Source organism: Cherax quadricarinatus, chromosome 3 (assembly GCF_038502225.1).
Source record: "Cherax quadricarinatus isolate ZL_2023a chromosome 3, ASM3850222v1, whole genome shotgun sequence".
Taxonomy (NCBI): Eukaryota; Metazoa; Arthropoda; class Malacostraca; order Decapoda; family Parastacidae; genus Cherax; species Cherax quadricarinatus.
This window is the reverse complement of record NC_091294.1, coordinates 71,039,001-71,064,413: the sequence shown is the minus strand read 5'-3', so window position 1 is coordinate 71,064,413 and position 25,413 is coordinate 71,039,001. Positions and strand designations below refer to the sequence as shown.

The 25,413-nt window shown below is 38.9% G+C and overlaps 1 protein-coding gene and 1 long non-coding RNA gene across 6 annotated transcripts in view; one reads left to right on the top strand and one right to left on the bottom strand.

Moving 5' to 3' along the window:
- The window catches only part of LOC138853766 (uncharacterized), a 180,308-nt gene extending 177,268 nt beyond the window's left edge, over positions 1 to 3,040 (top strand). The window contains exon 3 of the long non-coding RNA XR_011392917.1: positions 2,930 to 3,040. This is a non-coding gene — a long non-coding RNA (uncharacterized lncRNA). The remainder of the gene's footprint in view (positions 1 to 2,929) is intronic.
- The window catches only part of LOC128705417 (female sterile (1) homeotic), a 684,385-nt gene that overhangs the window by 128,252 nt on the left and 530,720 nt on the right, over positions 1 to 25,413 (bottom strand). The gene's annotated exons all lie outside the window — the stretch shown is intronic.

Below are 25,413 nucleotides of genomic sequence, written 5' to 3'. Positions count from 1 at the left end.
GGTTAGAAAACAGAAATTTGACAAAATAACTGCACAAAAAGCACAAAACACTGGGATGCTGGGCGGATATTGCGGCATTCGCTGCGCCAACTAGTGGCAGCGTATCTGAAGATCACTCATGACCCGGAAAACTCATAAGTTAGGACACTCTTAAGTCTAGGTACCACTGTATTCCTGTCAACCACAGACTTGCTTGATATAACTTTCTCAGCCTTTTTAAAATCAATTGGACATTTACATCTCTCACATGAATAAACAAAGCATTAGAATCTTGTTCATTTCTAATGCTATATTTATGTTGTTTTAGCCTAAGTTCAAGACTTAACAGTTTGACCGTAATAAACTTTATCACATGTTTGACAAGGAATCTCATACACACACTGGTCAGTATTTTGGGGGCATTTTTTTATCAAAAGTTTTTTAACTGTGTCAAGATTTTTAAATACAACTTTAATATTAAAATTCTTAAGTAGAGAAGGCATATCAACCAAGTTTTCATGGTAAGGGAGAACCAACATATTTTTTGTTGAATAAGGTTGGTTGTCCCTTTTTTGAATCGTAAAAAGTATTTCTAGCTATTTTAAAGGATTTATCAATTAAGTTTCTTGGGTATTTTAGATCATTGGCTATTTCATAAATTTTTTGAGATTTCTTCATCTATGAACAACAAATATGTAAAGCTCTCAAAAACACTGATAAAAATACTGACAGTTTAACTCTATCTTGATGTGAAGAATAATAGTGGACATAGGAACAGTTGGTTTTCTGGATATTTAAAATATAATATCATTGTTACCCTTAATAAATAAAACACTGAGGAAAGGTAAAGAGTTATTCTCTTCGAAGTCAACAGTAAAATTTAAAGAATGAGCTAAACTATTTAATTTAACAAGGAAATGGTTTATATCAACATTCTTGGGCATAAGACACAAAATATCATCAACATATCTATACCACTCAGCTCTATTAGAAAGGATTGTGTTAAACAATTTTGTTTAAAAAATTCCACGTATATATTACTAAGAACAGGTGAAAGAGGATTTCCCATTGCCATACCAACCTTCTGTGTAAAACTCATCATTAAATACAAATTTTGCATCCACAATACAATATTTAATGAGTTTAATGATAGTAGGAACTGGCAACGTAAATTGTAATTAACAAGTTTTACAGATAAGAAACTTAATAAATCATCAAGAAACTTTTGTAAACAAGCAAGTATCATCAAAACTAACCATGTTAAATTATTTAAGTTAGTCAACGTGCCTAATTTATCCACAAAATCTGTTATTTTTAACACTAAAGTTAGAAATTTTTTCAACATTTGGGCTCAAAATATCAACAAGCCACTCGGATAATTTATAGGAAACTGAACCTATGGAGCTAATAATTGGTCTAAATGGATTACCTGGTTTGTGCATTTTTATTAATCCATACTTTTAAAATTGCCAGAAATTCAAAAAGGTGTAACCAACCTTAATTAACTAGAAATATGTTGATTCTCCTTTACCATGGAAACTGGTTGATATGCCTTCTCTACTTAAGAATTTTAATATCAAAGTTGTATTTAAAACATCTTAATACAGTAAAAAAAAATTTTGATAAAAAATTCCCCCAGAAATGTCGACAGGAGTGTCTAAGAGATTCCTTGTAAAATATGCGATAAAGTTTATTACAGTCAGACTGGTAAAAGTCTTGAGCTAAGATTAAAACAACATAAATATAGTAATAGAAGTAGGCAAGATTCTAATGCTCTGTTTATTCATGTGAGAGATTTTAACCATCCAATTGATTTTCAATAGGCTGAGAAAGTTTTATCAAGCAAGTTCATGATCGAGAGGAATATAATAGAATCAAGTTTCATTAAAAACAGTTATTAAAACTATGAATATTGCTTTTGGGTTATACAAATTGGATTAATTTATAATTAATAAAATTTGGGAAGAATTTAAGATACAATAAATAAGTTAAATTCTTAATGCTTGGGTAGAATATAAGGTGTGTTTCACCTGCATTACCATAAAAAGTCAGGTGTTGTAAGGTAACCACGAGGTGTAGTCTCATCCTTATATGCCTTCCTGTTGATCTTTTATTTTTCCAGTTCCTTGATGATTTGAAAAATCACAAAAGCGCTTGGAATTTCACTATTTTTTCACAGTGGTTGTTCTGCATATACGTACAGATGTATGTATGCATATGTATGTATGCATAAGTGTGTGTGTGTGTGTGTATATATATATATATATATATATAAATATTTTATATATATATATATATATATATGTATGTATGTATGTATGTATGAATGTATGAATGTATGACATGCCGAATGAGTAAAACTGGTCAATTAGCAAGAACTCATTTAAAATTAAGTCCTTTCTAAAATTTTCTCTTATACTTTTAAAGATATATTTTTTCATTTATGTTAATGTAAATATCAATAATTTTGTACCAAAAGAACCTTAGAAAACTTACCTAACCTTATTATAACAAGTGCAATTTAATTTAGCCTAATGCAGCTAAATGTATTTTAGATAAGAATGATTTTTGCAAAATTATGGCATACACAAATTTTCACTTGACTTATTTGGCAAGAAGAGCATTGCTATTTAAGCCAAAATCGCAAGTTTTACCTATTCATTACGACATATGTATATAATACACATATACATTCATTACATATATGTATATACAAACAGATATATAAATATATATTTAATTATCTATGAGTTGTAGTGATGTGGAATGTTTTCTAAGGAAGCAATTCAAACCACAGCTTTTCATGTTATTTATACATTTGTAAAACAAGCAGGTACCATAAATACATGATCTATTATTCTGCAACCGGCTCAAAGTTAGAGCACATATTTATCTTTTCTTTATTGCAATCAAAGATTCCTCAACATATCTGGTGTCTATTATCTTTAAGAGTTGCATGGAGAATGGTCCATGGTGGTGGTCTCTATCACTGGGTCGTCGTCACAGACAAGAGGGAGATTTCCCTGCTTTCAAAAGCAAGCTTTCCATCACAATGTAAAGAATGAATAAGTATTTCTATCCTATATGCTTCAGCGAATACCTCCAGCAGCAGTCAACCCACAACTGTATTTACGTTTTCGTAAGTGTTATTACGTTTGTATTAGGCGGGTGGAAAATGAGAGAGATAAGAAATGGACGAAGGTTGAGGAGAGACAGTAACAGCTAGAATAAGATCATGACAGGAAATGTGGAAGAGGACAGGCAAGAGGACACAAGAGGCAATAAAGAAAGGGCAAGTGTGAGAAACAAAAAATAAATATTTTGTAGGTGAGGAGGGAGAAATAATGACAGAAGAAGAGTGAAAATAAGACACAGAAAAAACACGTAAAAGAATAAATGAAAGATAGTAAAGCAAATACAAGTAAATTACTGATAATTAAAGTAAGACAAAGTAATTATTAACTTAAGTTTTGAAATAAGAAAATGATATATGAAAGCAAGTAAGAAATACTATGTTGGTTTCCACTTGTATCAATGTTGAATAATTTTATAAATATTAAATTTATTACTCTACTATTAAAGTTTCAATATTCTATGAAGCACATAATGGAAAGTAATGCCATTCTGATTTCTTGGAAGTATTATAGTAATAAACAAATACATTCTACAATCATCACATAATAAGAATAAAATTTGTTCAAAATCATTCATAAAAAACCACTTACCACAAACTTAGGCAACTAGCATTCTACAATATACATGTATATAATATTTTACATGTCACTTTTACAATAACACGTCCTGTAGGTTGAAATTTCAGTTAATTAACAATTTTATTATTTTCAGCAATGTTTCATGGGAAAAAATGTATAAATGCAGTTACAGAAGGACCTCGACTTGTCATGTTCTGACTTACAAATACTGGCACACTGAAACTAATTAATTACGTGCAAATGCTAGGTCAAAATGCCTAGGCATGCTAGTGGATTTCTTTGTACTTCACGTTTTGTAATATGTAAACCACACATTGTAAACCTTACAAAGAAATAAAAATTTTAGATTTTTTTTAATTTTGAATATGCCGTTACTACTGATGCACATATTTGAACATAAATTCTTTTAAATAATAGGGAGCTCTTGTCTGCTTGACAGACATTGCTCTACAACTAAAACTTTGGTAGTATATATCTTTTTAAGTCTGAATTAAAAAATAATTTGGCATAAATTTAGGTTTTTACATAATGCATTCACACTGAATGTTTATATTACACAGATGTTGAGAGCCAGCATTTACTTGGTAGAGATTGCTTAATAAATATAAACTAAATGATTACATTGTTTGAGAGGAGTGTGGTAGCTATCAGCACCTGCTGGTCGCAAGTACTGGGCATGTTTAGTGGGTGGGAACCATGTACTGGGCATGTTCAGTGGGTGAGAACCATGTACTGGGCATGTTCAGTGGGTGAGAACCATATATTGAGCATATTCAGCGGGTGAGAACCATGTACTGGGCATCTTTAGTGGGTGAGAACCATGTATTGGGCATGTTAAGTGGGTGAGAACCATATATTTGGCATGTTCAATGGGTGAAACCATGTACTGGGCATGATCAGTGGGTGACAACCATGTATTTGGGATGTTCAGTGGGTGAGATCAATGTACTGGGCATGTTCAGTGGGTGAGAACCATGTACTGGGCATGTTTAGTGGGTGAGAACCACATACTGGGCATGTTCAGTGGGTGAGAACCATGTACTGGGCATGTTCAGTGGGCGAGAACCATGTACTGGGCATGTTCAGTGGGTGAGATCCATGTACTGGGCATGTTCAGTGGGTGAGAACCATGTACTGGGCATGTTCAGTGGGTGAGATCCATGTACTGGGCATGTTAAGTGGGTGAGATCCATGTACTGGGCATGTTTAGTGGGTGAGAACCATGTACTGGGCATGTTTAGTGGGTGAGAACCACATACTGGGCATGTTCAGTGGGTGAGATCCATGTACTGGGCATGTTCAGTGGGTGAGATCCATGTACTGGGCATGTTCAGTGGGTGAGAACCATGTACTTGGGATGTTCAGTGGGTGAGAACCATGAACTGGGCATGTTCAGTGGGTGTGACTCAAGACAGCAGCAGCTCGATGCTTCACAATCACTCAAACAATTATGCTCACCACTACCTTCCCTACTACATGCCCTCACTCCCTTCCTCTTCCCAATGTCTTAATGTTACAAGTTGAGGTCCAACTATATATGGAATGCTTTACACACACTGTTTTATCCACACGGTGAGTTTTATCAAGTAATTCATCTGTCTGTGACTTGATGAAGCCTCGTGTGGGTGAAACATGTCATTAAAGAATGACATATAACTGCACCTCTCACTTTTTACCATGTTATCGGTATTTCCAGCCACTGTATATCTAGCAATGCTTCATATTGTGATATTCTTAATTACATTTTCAACAAGAAAAACTTATTATACTTCTTAATGTAACAGTTTGTGGTAAATGATACATTTGTGATGATGTAAAGATTGATCTTATTGTGAACCAAACAATATTTTACACTAGAGAACTGCAATACACATAATATTTCTGTACAATCTATAACATAAATATAACACTCTTTACACCATCAACTCATTTTCACACTTATTCAATTCTTAGTTTGCCACATATCACTATGTAAAATGAAGTGACTTATTAATATGACATATTCATGAGTAGGAATGTGTAAACTCTGCAAAATCAAATGGGCGAGGAAAATATTTGACCATTCTAAGCGAGCACTGGAAAATGTTGCACCTGCAAGTAGTGGGGTATAATAAACATGGATATTAACATTAATCAACATTACTCTCACTGTGAACTATCAACTGTCAACTAGATATTAAAGTAAAGAAAGTGGAATATGGAGAGTGGCAAACCTGTGTGTAACATCTTACCTTAAGATAACTCACAAGGATACCATAAGAGGATAAACTGTATTGTATTTTATTGATTAAACCTCACCTCATAACTCTCTTGAACCTCACTGAAGCATTACCTCTCTTGAACCTGTGCAAACTCTCTTAAAGCTACACATAACTCTCTTAAACCTATGCAAAACTCTTAAACCTACACATAACTCTTAAATCTATGCATAACTCTCTTAAACCTATGCATAACTCTTAAACCTACGCATACCGCTTAAACCTACGCGTAACTCTTAAACCTACACATAACAAACGTACGCAGAACTCTTAAACCTACGCATAACTCTCTTAAACCTACACATAACTCTCTTAAACCTACACATAACTCTCTTAAACCTATGAGTAAATCTCTCAAACCTCACCTATGCCTAACTCTTACTGTTACCTTTTATTAACCCTTCACTATTTTCTGCATAGCTCTGTCACTGATGCCACATAGATCTATGTTTTCAGCTCAGTACCCTCAAATAAGCAGCAAGTGGTAAATTATTCCCTAGACATAAGAAAATGGGTCTGTGGAGAGAGAGAGAGTGTGTGAGTGTGAGTGTGAGTGTGTGTGTGTGTGTGTGTGTGTGTGTGTGTGTGTGTGTGTGTGTGTGTGTGTGTGTGTGTGTGTGTGTGTGTGCACATGCGCGTGCAGTATTAAAAAAGATCCTGCCCCAGGCAGTGCATGAGAAAAGCAAACCTCTGACCATTTGTTTGGTTAAAATAGCTACATTGAGATATTTTCCAGGGGTGGCTTTTATTGGCTGTTTCTTGGTATCAATTGACAGAATACGAGACATAGTGAAGAAACTGATGATTTAGGAAGGTTTCAGACCAGAAGTAGCTTGAAATAATGCTCAAATGTAAGATGTTTGGACATTTCCCTAAGGAAGGGCAGGAACCCCACTCATGTCACCCAAGCCTCTGTTTAATGGATTTTTACTAGGCCTGCTTCAATTATCGAGATGTCCTAAACCATTACCAATCATTCTTGTGTAATGACAGATTCCAAGAGGAAAGGCTGGGAACATAATTAATAAATAGAGGATAGCTTTATTTAGTGGCTGGCATGCCTACACTGTTGATTTTGACTCTCTTTTAAACTGGAATGTGTTGAATTTTGTCCAAAATTGACCAAATTACCAACTGCACATTACAGGGACGTTCTGATAGTTGAATGTGTACTGTCTTGTGCTCTATAGAATGGAAGGCATACTAGGAAAATAGCTTGAAACTGTGTTGAATTGAACTCTGGAAATGGCTTAAAATAGGACTCAAAAGTCAGTGAAAAGTCAGTGTAATTTAAAATCTTTTACATTAAATTTTGTGCATTTAGTGTCATTACCTTCAGAAAAAGATTCTCTACCATTTTATATCACTTGTTTTTAAAAAAACAGGATACTGTGAGCACTTTTAATTTGGGGGGATTGTTAACACTGAAAGAGTTAAGGTGTATTTTAAAACTAACACTTTTTGTTTTCTCCAATTTGTAGATTTTAGGTTAATTTAAGCCAAAATATGCAATCTCCAATACTGTGACTGGTGAGACAATCATCAAAAAAGACCTCGAAGACAATGACCTCTACAAACACTGAAATGTGGGTATAAGTAGATCACTGATGTATTACAGTATTATGTAAAACAACCATGGGGGAGTCAAACGATAGTTCTACCCCCTTTCGTGTTGCAATCAACACAATGTTTCAGAAAAGAGGAGATCCAACCAAATACAATCATAGGGAGCGCCTTTGCTCCAGCAAAGGCGCTCCTTGAAACAACTGTAATATATTAAGATTTCCTTGTACAGTGGACCCTCAGTTAATGATGCCACTGGATAGCGATAAAACTGGATACCAATACATTTTTGTGTCTATTGGCTCAGCCAACGATGAAAAACTCAATTAAGGACATTCATCCCGAAGGTGTCCGCGCGACCTGAGCCCATGTACAGGTAGTGTTTACAAGCCAGTGAGGACGATTCCACACGTACGTGTGATATATTTTGTATTATTCCATTGTTTTTAGTGATTGTAACTGCTAAATAAGCCACTATGGGCCCAGAGAAAGCTTTTACTGCCAGCCCTGTGGTAAAGAAGGAAAGAAGCACAACAGAATTCAAGAAAAAACTTGTAGCAAAGTACCAAAGTGGAGGAGGATGAGAGGGGAGAATGTGCCTTCTGCAGTGATTCAGTTATTCTACGATATGCACGATACTAAAGCAGCAAGCATCGATAAGGACTATAGTGCCAGCCAGCAATAAAGTGTAGAATTAACAGTGTAGCAAGTAATTTAAGCAAGTAAGCAATAGAAAAATGACACAAAAGCAATAGAAAAATGACACGAAAGTAACTCTCCAATGTTGTTGGATGTGTATGGTTGGATGTTGGATGAACAATAGATTAAAACATCTCATTAGTCAAAAGAGAGGCATATATAGGCGTATCAAAAGAGGGGATGGGCAGTTAAGAAATCAATATATTCAATTAAAGAGAGAAATAAAGAAAGGAATAAGAAAAGCAAAAAGGGATTATGAGGCTAAGGTCGCAAGGGATTCAAAGACTAACCCAAAAGGGTTCTTTCAGGTATACAGAAGTAAGATTTAGGGACAAGATTGGCCCACTTAAGAGTAACTCTGGTCAGATCACTGACAACGATAAGGATGTGTGTGAAATTCTCAATACCTATTTCCTCTCAGTTTTCACCCAGGAAAATACTAGCGATATTCCTGAAATAATAGATTATGTAGAACAGGATAATAAACTATGTATGATTGCAGTAACTAGTGACATGGTCCTGATGAACTGTTTGCAAGGGTGTTAAAGGAATGTAAAGAGGAACTTAGCATACCTTTGGCTAATCTTTTTAACATATTACTACAAACTGACATAGTGCCTGATAAGTGGAAAATGGCAAATGTAATAACTTTATACAAGGCAGGTGACAGTTCCTTGGCTTTGAACTATAGACCAATAAGCCTTACCTCCATAGTGGGAAAATTTATGGAATCAATAATTGCCGAAGCAATTCGTAGCCATCTTGATAGGCACAGATTGATTAATGAATCTCAACATGGTTTTACAAAGAGGCATTCCTGTCTTACGAATTTACTAATTTTTTTCACTAGGGTGTTTGAGGAGGTAGATCATGGTAATGAATATGATATTGTGTATATGGACTTCAGTAAGGCTTTTGATAGAGTTCCACATCAGAGGCTATTGAAGAAACTTAAGGCACACGGAATAGGAGGAGAATTTTTTTCCTGGGTAGAGGCATGGCTGACAAATAGACAGCAAAGAGTTTGCATAAATGGGGAGAAATCGTGTTCCTCAGGGGTCAGTGTTGGGCCCGTTGTCGTTCACAATTTACATAAACGACATAGATGAGGGAATAAATAGCGACATAAGCAAATTTGTTGGTGACACCAAAATAGGCCGTCCAATTCATTCTAATGAGGACACTAGAGCACTCCAGGATGATTTGAATAGACTGATGCAATGGTCGGAGAAGTGGCAGATGCAGTTTAATATTGACAAATGCAAAGTTCTAAATGTTGGACAGTTAAATAACCATGCCACATATAAACTAAATAATGTAGATCTTAATACTACTGATTGCGAAAAGGATTTAGGAGTTCTAGTTAGCAGTAATCTAAAACCAAGACAACAGTGCATTAGTGTTCGCAATAAAGCTAACAGAATTCTTGGCTTCATATCTAGAAGTATAAATAATAGAAGTCCTCAGGTTGTTCTTCAACTCTATATATCCTTGGTTAGGCCTCATTTAGACTATGCTGCTCAGTTCTGGTCACCGTATTACAGAATGGATATAAATGCTCTGCAAAACGTACAGAGGAGGATGACAAAGATGATCCCATGTATCAGAAATCTTCCATATGAGGATAGATTGAGGGCCCTGAATCTGCACTCTCTCTCGAAAGGCGTAGAATTAGGGGGGATATGATCGAGGTGTATAAATGGAAAACAGGAATAAATAAAGGGGATGTAAATAGTGTGCTGAAAATTTCCAGCCAAGACAGGACTCACAGCAATGGTTTCAAGCTGGAAAAATTTAGATTCAGAAGGATATAGGAAAGTACTGGTTTGGTAATAGAGTCGTGGATGAGTGGAACAAACTCCCGAGTACAGTTATTCAGGCTAAAACGTTGTGTAGTTTTAAAAATAGGTTAGATAAATACATGAGTGGGTGTGGGTGGGTGTGAGTTGGACCTGACTAGCTTGTGCTGCTGGGTCTGGTTCCATGCTCCATCCTGACACAGACACAACACAGACACACGACACAGATTCTGCTTTTGACTCTCGCCTCGGCAGGTCATAGCAGCTCTCCTTACTTACTCAGTCTCCCTACAATCCCCGTTGGGGAGGGGAACCTTTACCAGCGTTGTCTTCACCTTGACTTGCATGATGAGCTACGCAAATCGTGTAAAGATCAAGCCAAACAGTGGTACTGTTGATGATTCAACGAAGCTTGCTCTTGCAACTGTTGTGCAGGGAGCATTGCATGTAAAATTCAACGCTATTTTATCACTCAAAGAAGCATTCATTGTTGTATGTCACGATGATGCTGAAGCAGAGAAGTTACTTACTACAGAAGCCACTTACTGTTACTGTTCAAGGGTTTACTGTTACATCCTCTCCTGCCCTCAGGGCAAGAAAATCAGTATTCCTGAAAAAACTGGATAAAATTTTGACCTCTCAACCAATTGCTGAACTCAAGTCATCTATAGAAACTCAAAATACTTGGGCTACTGTTGACAGCATTACCAAAATCCCGAATGCATCGTCTATGCTCAAGGTCACCTTCACCGACGTGAACATGGCTGCCACTACTCTGAACGAAGGTCTTGCTGTTTACTACTACTACATCAGTCCCACCTACATAGAAGCAGAGAGATACCACTACATTCAACATTGCTGGAACTGCTATTCTTATCTTCACACCACCAAAGCATGTCCAGTAAAAGACAAGAAGTTCTGCACTACATGTGGTAGTGAGGGACACACCTTCAGTTCCTGTACCGCTGCTGCTCCAACACAACCAGCATGTTTAAACTGCAAAAGTAATGATCACCATACACTAGCAGCAAAATGTCCTACAAGAAAGGATATTATGAAGAAACAAGATGCAGCAAAGAAAAAAATCTTCCAACAACATACCAACGTATGCCGCAATTGCAAAGTTGCAAGCAGACACTAAAAAATTACTTCAAGCATCTACTCAGCCCGCCTCCACCACCACCACTCCTCCAACATGTGTCGTAATGAAGATTCACTATTGTCTACTATACGCTCACATGCAGAACATGGCTGTACCTGGATCTTTTAACTCTACCATCAACGAGTTATTTGCATTAAATAACATGCCATCATTTACATTTCCAGCATCTCCACCTTCTGAAGAAATTCTCAAATTCACCAAGGGCTTAATCAACACATCTGCTGCAGAAGCTTCATCACCACCACCAACTAGAGACGTCACTCCAACAACGTCCAACGAGAAGCCTCCACCACCACTACACCTCACTGAATCCAACCAATCAGAAGCCTTGCCACCAGAACCATCTTCCTATTCATCTACTGAAGTTGACAACGTATCTACACTTCCACCTTCAACACTTCTTGAAACTGACCAATCAATGACTTCACCTGTCTATTACTCTAAGGATGAACAACAATATAATAAGATACGTGGATTCGCTTTCTACACTACTCCTGAGTATCCTAAAGAAATGGATACACAGACATTGATCCCCCTACTCCAGAGTGAAGAAGTCAAGTACGTAGTTTGTCGAGCACGTTTTCTTTACCGTAGAGAACTGTCAATGTCCTTAATTCTCCAAAGATCGATCAAGATTGCAAATTTAGAATCAGGCACATGCCAATACAGAAGTTCCAGACTCTTTCTAATGGGTTAGTAGCTTAACACACCTCAAGCTGACCACCACCAATACAACTCAACCTGCTTGCTGCCTTCAGACACTCCCAGCTCCTGCCGCCGCCTCGTCATCCTCTCCTAGAGAGCCAAGTAACGACATCACTCAAGCCTCTCCATCTACGCCTCCAGTACTTCGGTACCACATGTCCCAAAGGGGTTGAGCCACTTGCCTTACGACAGCTCTTGTCTTCGATTTGATTCGATTTGCTCCATCCTTGAGTGGAGGTGACCAGACTGGGTGGGTCATTGGGCCAATCCGGGGACAGTGGGTCACTGGGCTATTCGGGGGGGGGGGGGGGGGGGGTTACTTGGACCTGATCTGCATGGGTCAGTAGGCCTGTTGCAGTGTTCCTTCTTTCTTATGTATCAGGCCAAAGAACATGCACCGGTCTCAGGGCAATCATGCCAAATTTGGAGGCAGGAAAATTAAAACATATATATACGTTTGAACCGTTTAGGGGTTAAAACAGTATCAAAGATGGTTGACACAAACCCACTACCATTATTGTATACTCCTCACTTAGTGACAAATTCATTTACCAACGTGGTCTTAAGAACGGAACTCCATCGTTAAGTGAGGAGAGGCTGTATATGAAACTAGTTGAAGCATGGTGTAAGACTGAGTGTCACTCCACTGCTGACAGTGCAGCAGTGACATTTGCTGATCATGCACTGCCTTGGCTTTGTTTGTTTTCACTTAACACCGAGTGTTAAGACCCATTCTATACCTACCAGGCATCTCAGGCCAATCATCCCAAATTTGGAGGCTGGAAAAATAAATAAAACATTGATCTATGTTTGGAGTGCTAGCGGTATGAACGTAGATCTACGTTTGGACAGTTAAAGCGTTAAGGATCAGGGGTCTGGACAAAGAAAGAGTTAAGGTCTTTCCATGAGCACTAAAACTACAATATTTGTGATTGTTATTTGCAAGCACTTGACTGACCGCAAGATTGTTTATCAATGATTTTTTGTTTGCCGGAACAAAAATGAGTCTCTAGTTGGTTTTATGAATAATTTAAAAAAAATTATCCTTCAGGATAATTGGCAGGCACCCAGTGTTACTCAAAACAATATTTTGGTATTCTTTTCACTATTATGTAGACCTAAATGGGTCACTGAGTGAGAAACTACATCAGTTTTCACACAGCAACAAGTTGCTTTGGCAAAGGCAAGGATGGACTGCTTCATATTGCATATATTTATGTTTATGTTCCACAGAGGTATTGAAATAAATACAGTAGGGCCCCAGTTTATGGTGCTTCGCCTTACTGTGTTCCGCTAATATGGACATTTCAAATTATGACCAAAACTCGCTATACAGCTCTCCCCACCTGACTCTAATATGGTCACTGCACCCCCCCCCCCCACCTGGTTTGTTTACATTCTCCATGAGCACACGTCTCTCCATTATGTCTGGAAACTTTCCAAAATTTCATGTGTTTTAAAGATATTTCACATTTCATATATACAGCCTCTCATGGCTTAGTGATGTACTCGTTTACTGACTCCTCAAACTTACGATGGGCTCTCTGACAAGTATTCATACCTAAATAATGTACAGCCTCTCCTCACTTAACGACATACAGTAAGGCCCAGCTTTACGGCGCTTCGCCTTAAGGTGTTCCGCTAATACAGTGGACCCCCAATAACGATATTTTTTCACTCCAGAAGTATGTTCAGGTGCCAGTACTGACCGAATTTGTTCCCATAAGAAATATTGTGAAGTAGATTAGTCCATTTCAGACCCCCAAACATACACGTACAAATGCACTTACATAAATACACTTACATAATTGGTCGCATTCGGAGGTAATCGTTATGCGGGGGTCCACTGTACAGCGATGTCAAATTATGACCAAAATTTGCTATACGGCAAGCGGTCTTTTGAATACGGCGCCCCCACCCGGTTTGTTTACATTTTCCGTGACCACATCTATTATGTCAGGAAACTTTCCCAAATTTCAAGTGTTTTAAAGTTACTGCATATTTTATATGTACTCTGATAATTATATTTATGTGTACCTGTACCTAAATATACTTACACACTGTGCTGGTGTGCAGGTACACATTAAAATCGCTAAGTCTCTCTCTACTCAAGACGCCAATACTACGTAATAATAATCACTCTTGGGCACACTAAATGTCTTATTTTACATCAATATAGGCATTTTCATTAATCCATCTATGATATTTTCCTCAAAATTATGTATGAAACCCATTACATAGCATATAAACATGATACATACACTCAGAATAAAAACTGATATAAATATGAGATTTGTTTACAAAGCAGCTGTGTAGGTAGTGTCGGAAGAATTACGTTTTCTCTAATCAAACACTGGGGGGTAACTGTAGAAAAATATTCTTTTCGTATGCCTTTACTCTATGTATAGCAATTCACAACCCTTGTGGGTTTAGTGCTTTTTATAATAATAATAGTAATAATAATAATAATTATTATTATTAATAATAATATTATTATTAATAATATTATTATTATTATTAATATTATTATTATTATTATTAATAATATTATTATTATTATTATCTTCATTCACTCTAAAAATGGTGTGTTGCTGTTTGTTTATTCTGAACTAACTTGTACAACTTGTACACAATGTAAGAGTATTTGTATTGTGAGGTAATTATTGTTAAAATAAAAAAATATTGAGGTAAATGTTTTACAAACTCTTACAAATGGACGTGAATGAACTAAAAGTAGACACATTAATACACATTTATTTCGCCTGACCAAGTGATCGTCCACTACCTGTTCAGTTTGTGTTCTTACATTGTCTCAACTCTGTATCTCGTTCTCTCTCTCGTTTACTCTTTCGTTAACCAATTGGCTCTCATTGATGATGGCGTCTAAGGTTAGCTGTAATAAAAAGAGAAGTCGTAAGCCTCTTGCTTTAAGTGCCAAGTTAGAGGATGATGGTGTCTGTTCAGCCATCAGAGAAAACATGTATGAATCTGCATTTGGCCCAGCCACTCCCCCACTCCGCTTTTGTTTACAATTTTCGGCATGAATTATTCATTACTTCTAACTTCGTTTATGATGGCATCTAAAGGTAGTTGTTAGAAATGATTAAATTCAGTGAACAAGGCATGTCGATGTTAATAATATGGCTCTGGGCCACAGTATAAGTAGCCGGTAGGTGTAGCCCAGGCTACACCTACCGGCTACCTACACTGACTTTATACAAATAAATACTACTCACCTCTCTTCCTATATTAAGACTACACATATTTTAAGGTAAATAATGAGTGTACTGTATGTGCATTTTACCTCTCTGGGATGTTTTAAATATCGTATATTAAGTATGAGACAGGGAGCCAGTGCTACCTACACCTGGGCTACCTGCACCTGACTTCCTACAAATAAGTACTACTCATCTCTCTCCCAACATTAAGATTACAAATACTTTAAGATAAATAATGAATTTACTGTGACTGTATTTTACTTTGTGTGTTTTTAATGCCTAGTTCTATTACTAACTTAATATAATTTAGTGTAAACTTGTCATCAGGTATTTATATGCATTTATAAATGGAAAAAATGGAGTTCTGCTTTCTGGCAACAGTCTGGAACCTAACCCGCCGCATAAGTGGGGCCCTACTGTACTCGTTTATCGACAACTCGGACTTAGGACAGGCTCTCTGACCAGTATTCATGCCTAAATAATGTACAGTGGTCCCTCAATCATCCGGCCTGAAAGTCGTCCATTTCGGAAATAGTCCCATTATTTCATCTAAACATTGGCTCGCAAATGGTCCGTTAACTCGCTAATCGTCCTTCGTCCGGGACGGGTACTCAAGCTCTGAGCCACCTGGGCCTGCCTTCCCAGCCAGTGTGCCATTGTTTACCAGTGAGCGACGGTCCCCTCACATGCTCCTACGAAATACATTATTTCATAATACAGTGGACCCCCGGTTAACGATATTTTTTCACTCCAGAAGTATGTTCAGGTGCCAGTACTGACCGAATTTGTTCCCATAAGGAATATTGTGAAGTAGATTAGTCCATTTCAGACCCCCAAACATACACGTACAAACACACTTATATAAATACACTTACATAATTGGTCGCATTCGGAGGTGATCGTTATGCGGGGGTCCACTTTATTCCATTGATTTTAGTGCTTGCAAATGTTAAAGAAGCTACCATGGCTCCAAAGAAAGCTTCTAGTGCCAGCCCTTTGGTAAAGAATGTGAGAAACACATAATTTATGAAAAAGTTTGTAGAAAAATACAAAGGTGGTGGTGGTAGAGTGGAAGCAGTTGTGATAGTGCTTGATGGTGGTAGAAGGTTCCTTCTTTAGTGATTCAGCGATTATACCAACTTATCCAATGTTGCTGGAGTTATATAGTGCTACAGAAAACACCGCCGCCTCAGCTGCTGCTTCACTACCATTATGGACGGCTTACACTCAGTCGCCCTCATATACCCAACAACAACACAACACCTCTCGTGACATACGTAATGACTTATTTTATTTATTCTAGAGAATATTCCATGTTTCTATGTTATTAATATTGTTTATTATGTCATATTAGTTGAATTGTGATAGATAAATAAGCCATAAAGTTGATATTAGTGTCACATTCTCCAACAATAAACTTGCCATCCCTCCCTCACACAAACAAATCTCCAATAAGAACATAAGAAAGGAGGAACACTGCAGTAGGCCTGCCGGTCCATACTAGGCAGGTCCTTTACAATCCTTCCCACTAAGAACATAACAATGTTGTTGAATTAGACACATGTGCAACTCTTGGGTATCTTTATTGAGGAAACGTTTTGCCACACAGTGGCTTCATCAGTCCATACAAGTTTCTCCTTTGTATAGACTGATGAAGCCACTTTGTGGCAAAAAGTTTCCTCAATAAAGATACCCAAGAGTTGCACATGTGTCTAATTCAACATGTCGGTTCTCTGAACCATTCATCTACAAACATAACAATGGAAGAACACTGCAGGTCTATTGGCCCATACAAGGCAGGCCCTTATCAAAATGACTACCCAAAGCTACCCAAGGATTTACTCCCGTACCCAATGACACAAATCAAACTCAGCTCCTCCAACTCATATACCTGTCCAATCTCTTCTTAAAGCTACCCAAGGTCCTAGCCTCGATCACCCTACTGGTAAATGTGATGTTAAATAAGAACTTAAGAAAGTAGGAACACTGCAACAGGCCTGTTGGCCCATACTAGGCCAGTCCTTCACAAATCCAACCCACTAACAGAACATATGCTACCCAAGCAATAAGCTCAGGTGCAGGTCCTACTCAAATCCAACCTGTCTCACTCGTGTATTTATCCAACCTAAATTTGAAACTACCCAATGTTTTAGCTTCGATCACCCTACTAGGCAGACCGTTCCACTCATCAACTACCCCTATTACCAATGTTCATTTATACATTTTATTAGTGCTTTACATTTACACCTACCATCCGACTTACGACCTGCTCGACTTACGACCACTCGACTTACGACCGTGTTTTTTATGCCAAATTTCTGGGAAATAAACAACTATTTGTGTTGTACACAGTGTTTATCCTAAACCTTACAGTATAAAATACAGTACTAACAACATAAAAAGTAAAGTAAAACATGAAATACCAAAATAAAACAATAAAATAAAGTCATTACAAAAATGTTTTGTTGATATTTAGTAGTAAAGTTCGACTTTCGACCATTTCGACTTACGACCGGTTTCTCGGAACCGAACTCGGTTGTATTTGGCATTTTTTTCTGCATGTAAATCTATATTTATGCTAGGGAAGTGACCCTTGAAGTGACCTAGAGTCCTTATGCAGGGGGATTCCCTTCCAAACAATAAGCTCTCTTTCCCTCTCTCCTCCTCCCTGTCTTCCATTCAACAACAACAGCCTTCAATAAAGGTAACTGTCATGTTGAATGTTCATTCTTTTGTGCATGTAAATCTATCTTTTAGGTAAAAAAAAAAATTGCTGTTGATACTTCTGGGTGTCTGGAACGAATTAATTGGATTTATATTATTGCTTATTGGGAAAATTTATTCGAAAATGGTCTACTTCGATAATAGTCCCACTTCCAGGAACGGATTAAGGACAATAATTGAGGGACCACTGTACATTAGAGCTGATTTCCACTATTCTGTTTATTTTAATATACAGTACACTACTGTATATTTAAAAATACAGTGGACCCTCGCCTAACGATATTAATCCGTTCCTGAGAGCTCATTGTTAGCCAAAATTATTGTTAGCAAAGTTAATTTTCCCCATGAGAAATAATGGAAATCCAATTAATCTGTTCCAGACAGCCAAAAGTATTAAAATTTTTTTTTTTCATGAAATATACATTTCCCTACAAAGAAAACAATAAGACATGCACAATAACTACATAAATAAATGATAAAATGATACTTACCTTTATTGAAGAGTATTGATGAGTGATGAGACACTGTTTTTCTTGAAAACACTGGGATTTTCAGAGTGATACATGAGTAAAGGCTTCACTTTGCAATCCTCACTAGCATTACAACAAAACATGAGAGTTAGCCTGTCTTTCACAGGTGTGTGTCCTAGGAGTGCCTTTTCCTCCTGAGTAATGTAGGTCCTGTTTGGCATTTTCTTCCAGAACAGGTTTGTTTCGTCGCAATTGAACACTTGTTGGGGTTGGAATTTTTCAGCTTCGCCATGCCTTATCACACTGTGTATGCCACTACAATTCTTAAATCTCTCAAACCAACCTTTGCTGGCCTTAAATTCACCAATATGAGCACTGGTTCCAGGCATTTTTTCCTGTTCACCTGGGTGTTAGTCGACTGGTGTGGGTCGCATCCTGGGGGACAAGATTAAGGACCCCAATGGAAATAAGTTACAGTCCTCGATGATGCACTGGCTTTCTTGGGTTATCCTGGGTGGCTAACGCTCTGGGGTTCATCGTTTCTCGGTAATTGTTTCACGTTAAGCCACACCAACAACACTCTCTCCACATCTTTGAGTAGTACAGATGATGGTGGTGGAGCAACAGCTGACTGTGGTACAGCAACAGCTGACTGTGGTCCAGCAACAGCTGACGGTGGTGCAGCAACAGCTGGCTGGTCCAGCAACAGCTGACGGTGGTGCAGCAGCAGCTGACTGTGGTACGACAGTATTTCTCACCCTTTTTACCACAGGGTTGGCACTAGAAGCTTTCTTTGGGCCCATGGTGGCTTATTTAGCAGTTACAAGCACTATAAACAATGGAATAATACAAAATGTATCCAATGTATGCATGCAACTGGCCACCCTGGCTTGTAAACAATGACGGCAGTGCTGGATGGACAGGTTTGGGACGAGTCATGTTGGTCAGAAACAGCTGATGGTGGTGCAGCAGCAGCTGACAGTGGTGCAGCAACAGCTGACTGTGGTACAGCAACAGCTGACTGTAGTGCAGCAACAGCTGACTGTGGTGCAGCAACAGCTGACTGTGGTGCAGCAACAGCTGACTGTGGTGCAGCAGCAGCTGACTGATCCAGCAACAGCTGACTGGTCCAGCAACAGCTGACCATGGTGCAGCAACAGCTGACTGAACCAGCAACAGCTGACTGGTCCAGCAACAGCTGACCGTGGTGCAGCAACAGCTGACTGGTCCAGCAACAGCTGACCATGGTGCAGCAACAGCTGACTGGTCCAGCAACAGCTGACCATGGTGCAGCAACAGCTGACTGATCCAGCAACAGCTGACTGGCCCAGCAACAGCTGACCATGGTGCAGCAACAGCTGACTGGTCCAGCAACAGCTGACCATGGTGCAGCAGCAGCCGACTGTGGTACGATAGTATTTCTCACCCTTTTTACCACAGGGTTGGCACTAGCAGCTTTCTTTGGGCCCATGGTGGCTTATTTAGCTGTTACAAGCACTATAAACAATGGAATAATACAAAATGTATCGAATGTATGCATGCAACCGGCCACCCTGGCTTGTAAACAATGACGGCAGTGCTGGATAGACAGGTTCGGGACGAGTCATGTTGGTCAGAAACAGCTGACGGTGGTGCAGCAGCAGCTGACTGTGGTGCAGCAGCAGCTGACTGTGGTGCAAGAGCAGCTGACTGTGGTGCAGCAGCAGCTGACCGTGGTGCAGGAGCAGCTCTTCATGGTTCAGCAACAGCCGACTGTGGTGCAGCAGCAGCTGACTGTGGTGCAGCAGCAGTTGACCATGGTGCAGCAGCAGCTGACTGGTGCAGCAGCAGCTGATCGTGGTGCAGCAACTGCCGACTGGCCCAGCAACAGCTGACTGTGGTGCATCAACAGCTGATGGTGGTGCAGCAACAGCTGACTGTGGTGCAGCAGCAGCTGATGGTGGAGCAGCAACAGCTGATGGTGGTGAAGCAGACTGGTGCAGTAACAGCTGACCGTGGTGCAGCAACACCTGACTGTGGTATGATAGCATTTATCACCCTTTTTACCACAGGGCTGGCACTAGAAGCTTTCTTTGGGCCCATGGTAGCTTATCTAGCAGTTACAAGCACTATAAACAATGGAATAATACAAAATGTATCGAATGTATGCATGCAACCGGCCACCCTGGCTTATAAACAATGACAGCAAGGCAGCTGAGGCGCTCAGGTTGGATGGACAGGTTTGGGAGGAATCACATTGGGCGAATTTTTTATCGTTAAGCGGGCCAAAACTTTTACACTCAAACGCTTCGTTAGGCGGATTTAACGTTATGCGATGCGTTCGTTAGGCGAGGGTCCACTGTACATGTATATCAAAAATGTTATAAATGATGCAAAGGTGACATTAAACCAATATCAAAGATGGTTGACACAAACCCACTACCACTGTAGTATGCTCCTCACTTAGTGATGAATTCGTTTAATGACATGGTCTTAGGAACAGAACTCCGTCGTTAAGTGAGAGGCTGTACTCTGATAATTATACTTGTGTGTACCTGTACCTAAATAAACTTACACATTGTGCTGGCATGCAGGTACACATTCACCCTTTGGCTGTCGAGACCCCTGATCCTGAAGTCTCTCTGAGTCGAAAAACATTTGGGAAAAGAAGAAAAAAAAAAAAAAAAAAAAAAAAAAAAAAAAAAAAAAAAAAAAAAAAAATTCTAACCAAAATCTTAAGAATATTTTTGTTTAAATTTTTTTTTTTTTTTTTGCAATCACTACTTACCAAGATATAGTGACATGAAGATGACAAAGTGAACCACTTACGGCGACATCAGTGACTGCCGCTCACTTGGTAATATTATTTTTACTTTTACTGTAGAGTGGACCCCCGCATACCGGACGCATCGCATACCGTACAATCCGCATACCGGACGCTTTGATCGCAAAAATTTTGCCCCGCTCACCGCCCTTCGTCCGAGACGCGTCCAATGTGCGGCCTAAGCCACGCTCACATGTTCCGCTGGTGGCATTGTTTACCAGCCAGCCTCCGCGGTAACATCCAAGCATACAATCGGAACATTTCGTATTATTACAGTGTTTTTGGTGATTTTTTCTGGAAAATAAGTGACCATGGGCCCCAAGAAAGCTTCTAGTGCCAACCCTACAGCAATAAGGGTGAGAATTACTATGGAGATGAAGAAAAAGATCATTGATAAGTATGAAAATGGAGTGCGTGTCTCCGAGCTGGCCAGGTTGTATAATAAACCCCAATCAACCATCGCTACTATTGGTGGTACAGCTGCTGCTGCTGCTGTACCACCGTCAGCTGCTGCTGCACTGTCAGCTGCTGCTGCACTGTCAGCTGCTGCTGCTGTACCACCGTCAGCTGCTGCTGCTGCTGTAGTACCGTCTGCTGCTGCTGTAGCATCGTCTGCTGCTGCTGTAGCATCGTCTGCTGCTGCTGTAGCATCGTCTGTTGCTGCTGTACCACCGTCAGCTGCTGCTGCTGCTGTAGCATCGTCTGCTGCTGCTGCTGCTGCTGTAGCATCGTCTGCTGCTGCTGTAACATCGTCTGTTGCTGCTGTACCACCGTCAGCTGCTGCTGCTGCTGTACCACCGTTGTTGGTGTGGCTTATTGAGAATACCAAGAAACAATTAACCCCAGAGGATTTGCCACCCAGGATAACCCAAAAAAGTCAGTGTCATCGAAGACTGTCTAACTTATTTCCATTGGGGTCCTTAATCTTGTCTCCCAGGATGCAACCCACACCAGTCGACTAACACCCAGGTGAACAGGGAAAAATGCCTGGAACTAGTGCTCATATTGGTGAATTTAAAGCCAGCAAAGGTTGGTTTGAGAGATTTAAGAATCGTAGTGGCATACACAGTGTGATAAGGCCTGTTCTGGAAGAAAATGCCAAACAGGACCTACAGTACTCAGGAGGAAAAGGCACTCCCAGGACACAGTGTCTCATCAGTCATTGCTGCATCTTCAATAAAGGTAAGTGTCATTTATTCTTCATTTAGTAGAGTAGTACATGCACAATATATATTGTGCATGTACTACTCTACTATTGTGCATGTATCCTTCTCTTTGTGTGTAGGAAAATGTATATTTCATGTGGTAAAATTTTTTTTTTCATACTTTTGGGTGTCTTGCACGGATTAATTTGATTTCCATTATTTCTTATGGGGAAAATTCATTCGCATACCGAACATTTCGCATAACAGCCAGCCCTCTTGCACGGATTAAGGTCGCTATGCGGGGGTCCACTGTACTTTTTTCTTTTATTTTTTAATATTTTATTTTTTTCAAGTAACTTTCGTGGCCTGTGAGGCCAATAAAATGCATAATGTATGCATATCCTCTTATATGCAACACAATAACTGCACAAACATTGTTATCATTATGTTTACAAAACCTGTTTACACAAACCAACAATAAAAAAAGTTGTTTATTACTATTGTTCTATAATACATATACACATGTATAGTCACTGGATACATTCCAAGAACTGCTACAGCTTGTGGAAGGTTGTTGTGTGTGTGCGGCCTTTGTTGTGGATGTGCTGAGAGTGGCATGGCTGTTGTCACAATGACATACTACAAAATCACCACTAATCATTATCCACACCATCTTCCGCACCACCCACATGGAAATAAGTCACTTTGTCTGAATTTTTTGGGTTATCCCATGATGATTGTTGTCTGGGTTGTCCTTCCTTCCTACTTCCTTACTTCTTCCTTCCTTCTTTTCCTTCTTTTGTTTCTTCCTTCCTTCCTTTCCTTTTTTTTTCTCTCTTCCTTCCTTCCTTTCTTTCTTCTTTCCTTCCTTCCTTCCTTCTGGTTTCCTGGGAATTGCTTTCAGTCACAAACTCCTCAAAACCATGAAATTCATCTTTACTGACACTTCCATCTGTGTCAGAACTATCAGTTGGGAAGAGAAGAGTCCCAGATTCACAATGGAGTCATATTTCTTACTGGTAGGCATGCTGAACAAGGACTACTGAAATGGCATTCCCACAATGCGCCACTGGCTCCCCATTTTTTTGTATACTGCGCACACTGACCATGAAGACCCAGTCTCTCTCATGTAGGCCTACCAGCTTTCTCCTGTAAGATCTGAAGCCGCTAGAATTTTGGCGTAATGTCACCAACACTGGCTTGTAAGACGTATCTACACGGCACCAACAGCAAAAGGGCTAAAATCACTAAGTGTGTCTTATTAGTCTTGAGGATGTCATAATAATATTAATAATAATAATAATAATAATAATAATAATAATAATAATAATATGTAATAATAATCACTGAGGCGCATTAAATGTCATATATTACGTTAATATAAACATTTTCATTAATTCATCTATGGTATTTTTTCAAAATTGTATGTGCTACATAGCATATAAACATGATAAATACACCCCGCAGTAGAATAAATTAACATAAATATGAGATGTCTGGTGTAGATGAACGTGTATCAACCAAAACCAGACTCGTTCATCTGCTTGGTCACATACTCCGCATCTCTCTCCTCTCTCGTTTATTTGTTTTACCTTGTTTACTCACCTCTCACCCTACATTAAGACTACAAATATTTTAAGGTATGTAATGAGTGTACTGTATATGCATTTTATCGCTCTAGGGCACTTAACCCTTTGACTGTTTTCGACGTATAAATACATCTTACAAGCCAATGTTTCTGACGTATATATACTCAATAATTCTAGTGGCTTCAAATCAAGCGGGAGAAAGCTGGTAGGACCACATGTGAGAGAATGGGTCTGTGTGGTCAGTGTGCACCACATAAAAAAAATCCTGCAGCACACATTGCGTGTCGGCGTGTCAGCGTGCCTCGTTGTGTTCCGGGTTTTCTTGTGTTTTCACGGTCGCTCTTACGTGCTAGAACTTTAATTTGTGCCATCAATCCTATACGATACATCCCTCTAGCGCCTGGAACCAATCTTGGGCGGAAAACATTATATACCGAGTCAAAAAAGGAGAATTAGTGTGCACTACCTAGCAGAGTTTACTGCCAGAGGGGAATCATAGGCCTGTGTTCCGTGTGCAAAATAATAATAATAGAACTTTTCTTTGTCAGAGGAAAGAAAGTCTCCCTGATAACATTGTGTATACATAGTGTATAGTGTATACTACAGTGGCTCCCTAGTATATTGATGATAAAAGGCTAAAGTGTCATTTGAAAACAGGTGAATTTGTAAATGAAGTGATAAGCCTATAGAGGCAGGTGCCAGAAGTCGCCAGAAACTTACCACAGGTCAGCTGTTTTAATAATCTTCCTGGCCTGCTAGTGTACTCGCATATAATCTAGTGATACCAGTGAATAGCAGAATACAGTGCTGTAGTAGCAACTAACCAGTATTATAATGGTACTTAGTGGAGTGGAGTGACTTTCATTAGTTTCTTTTTTCTTGAAATACCAGACGTATACTGTGAATTTCATATAACCTGTAGTTACCAGCGGTCGCAATATACACAACGAGAAGCAATTATTACTACAGAAAAAGCGTCCTTCCTCCAAAATTTCCACCAGACAACTATAGTGATAATATAGCATTTATTGTGGTGGAGACGAAAAAAAACTAGAAAAGCTAGATACAGCGATTGAAAAACAAGGGTTGAGGCTCGACCGTTCGTCATTGTAGGAGCTGCCAGAAATCACCGGTTTCTTCAACACGCAAGTTATACTTTTGTATCAATCAAATCACATATTACTCGGGAAGATAATTTCCAGCAGATCCTTCATGTGTTAGCCCAAATCACTGACCAGTATGTTTTAAATAAGTGACCCACTGATCAGATCAGATCGACTGGTCCGAACCCTTGACTGGTTTCAAATGGATTCGTTGGACAATAAAGCAGACTGTAAACGGATGGGGTTGTAGGCGCCCTTATCAAACACAAACAATAAATATAAATCAGGAACGTACACGGTAAGCTGTCCAATATACAAGTACAGTTAGAAATAGAAATACAAATAGCTAGAGCTTCATTTAAGGAGGTTATTAATAGAATATTCAAGAGGTTGCTAGCAGAATTACAGTAAACCAACCATCCAAATCATTATGAAGCTCTGTGTAGTCTGCAGTCAATCAAACAAACGGGCTTCACATGGATA